This window comes from Cryptomeria japonica, chromosome 7 (assembly GCF_030272615.1).
Source record: "Cryptomeria japonica chromosome 7, Sugi_1.0, whole genome shotgun sequence".
Lineage (NCBI taxonomy): Eukaryota > Viridiplantae > Streptophyta > Pinopsida > Cupressales > Cupressaceae > Cryptomeria > Cryptomeria japonica.
Genome location: NC_081411.1, coordinates 456,241,796 through 456,244,409, shown reverse-complemented (window position 1 = coordinate 456,244,409; position 2,614 = coordinate 456,241,796).

The following is a 2,614-nucleotide window of genomic DNA, read 5'->3' as shown; positions in this document are numbered from 1 at the left end:
AGAAGGTGGATATCTTATTACTCTAGGAAGTTAATATGACAATTGTGGTTTTCTAGAAAGTTGCTTATTATATTTGGCCAGGTTCTTGTTTCCTTATTAGTGATTATATTGGTGCCTCAAGAGGGGTTGCCATAATGTTTGATCCGTATAAATTTAAGGGAATTGAGGAGTACTAATACTCTATCTATGATTTTCACTTCTCCTAAGGTGTCTTGGTGTTTGGTGAATGTCTATGCTCCTAATACTCGTCATGGTCGATTGGTGGTTTGGGAGGATATCTTTGCTCAAATCTTAGCAACTCTGGAAGATTATTGGATTGTTGCAGGTGACTTTTGTTAGGACTTGTGTGAACATTGTCATTGTTGTCATTGATGTCAAATGGTTATTCGGTTAGGACCGGCTAGTGTATGATATTGGTATTGCAATTTTGGTAGTATTGGACAAGTATTAATGGAAGAAAGGTATGAGATATGATGCAAGGCATAAATGATCTAATGAAATTATTTTCGGAAGATCCTCATCTCCAGAATCTTGAGTTGTTCTTATCTTGGTTTACATTTTGTCCCAATATCAGTTGTGTGTTCCGGCATTAGTCGTGTCAGTTATATCGGTTGTATCCATTTGTAATATATGTGGTATTTGTATCCTAGAGTTTGGAGTTGCTATGCTTCGAGCTTTGTGCTTATGGGTCTGTATCTATGGGTCCGGTAGACCCCTGTTTTGTTCCGGTAATTAAGGTATATGCATCGATAAATAAAATGTGTGAAGGAGGCGTGTAGGAGATCTTGTGGAGGTCGACTTTGCTATCATGTTTTTTGGTTAAGGCTTGATTGGATAACATGTTAATTCGAGTTGTATTTACGATGCGTGCATGAATCAGTAGAGTATATGTTCTGTGAAGTAGGAGCATGTTGAGTTGTGGTCAACAGTGCAACAATACTTTATCATATTCGTTGTAGGCAGTGGTGCAGTGATCCCTTACCGAAGCAGCTGTGAATCTTTTGTGAGTAGTTATCTGAGCTTATCTTGAAACTAACTTCATGCATTTGGATATGCAACTTTCCCAATCCATTTGTATCTATTGCAGTGAGCATTCTGGTAGTGAGCCGCTTTTGTAATTTGGTAGTGAGCCAGCCCTTTTGTAAACACCATATAACTAGTTATATTATCTTGAGAGTTAACACTCTGTAGTTTTTCCCATTGGGTTTTCGACATATAAAATCCGATGTTCCATTTGTGGTTGTGTTTCTTGTTTATTTTGCATTTGTTATTTCATGTTGATGAGTTTAATTGATGAATTTGGTATATTAGTAAAAGGTTTAGAAATTGTGAGAAAGTTGTAGAATCTGTGGGAATGCTGATTCAACACCCCCCCGCCCCCCCCTCTGAGTATTTTTGTCCTTTCAACCAATTCAACAATTGCAACTCCCCCCTCTTCCCCTCGAAAAAGCTTGGGGGGTTGGTTGATTATTCTGACAACATGATGGACCTGGTAGATTTCATAAATAAGATGGGTCTCCTTAATATTGACTTAATGACCACCTTTTACATGGTCCAATCATAGGAAAGGGGACAATCTTATTCAAATGTGCCTAGATAGATTTATGGTCTCTACCAATACAAAACTTTGTTTTAATTCTTCCCTTTGTGCCCTCCCCAAAACAGTTTTAGATCATAACCCTCTTCTTGATTAGGTGGATAAACCTGTTAGGGGGTCTGTCCCTTTTCTTTATGAAATCATGTGGACCTCTCGCCCAGACTTTAGGGCTTGCATTCAAAATTGATGGAATACCCTTGTGCAAGGCACAACTATGTATGGTGTCCTAGAGACTTGACATCATAAGGAGAAATGCCAAAGGTTGGAATAAGTTCACTGTTGGTGACGTCTTTGTTTAAAAAAACGAGATTGACACTAAATTAGCAACTATTCAATCTCAAATTGCTAATGGGGACTAGTCAGAGATATCTCATAAGGAGGAGGAATCTCTAAAAAGAAAATGGAAAGAGAATTTAAAAAGGGAGGAATTTTTTTGGAAACAGAAATCTGGTTTCATTAACTAAAAGAAGGTGATAGGAACTCAACCTTCTTTCACAGGTCAACATTAAAACACGGGAAGAGGAACACAATTCAATTCTTGGTGGATTACTCAAACCAAACTGTCATTGATGACATCCAATTGGGGAAGATGGTTACTGGTTACTTTTATATTATTTATAAGGAGGAAAGTCCTAATATTGTACTTGGATTAGAAGATTAGTTGTTAGAATGTGTGCTTGGGTCCCTTACTAAGGCTGAAAATGCTCAGTTTTTTACCCCTATTTATGAGGAGAAGGTTAAGGATGCTACCTTTTCTATGGGAGTGTTCAAGGCCCCATGTCCAAATGGCTTTCCCCCCAACTTTTTTCCAAAATTTTTGGGATATTATAGGATTTGACATAACAATGGCTGGAAGAGATTTCTTCAGCTCTGGTAAGATTTTGAAAAAAATGAACAATTCTTTTATTGCTCTCGTTCCTAAAATTATTGAGCGACAATGCCTCTTGGACTTCAGACCTAGTAGTGTTTGTAATACTATGTACAAGATCTTTTCTAAAATTCTAGTTAATAGAATCA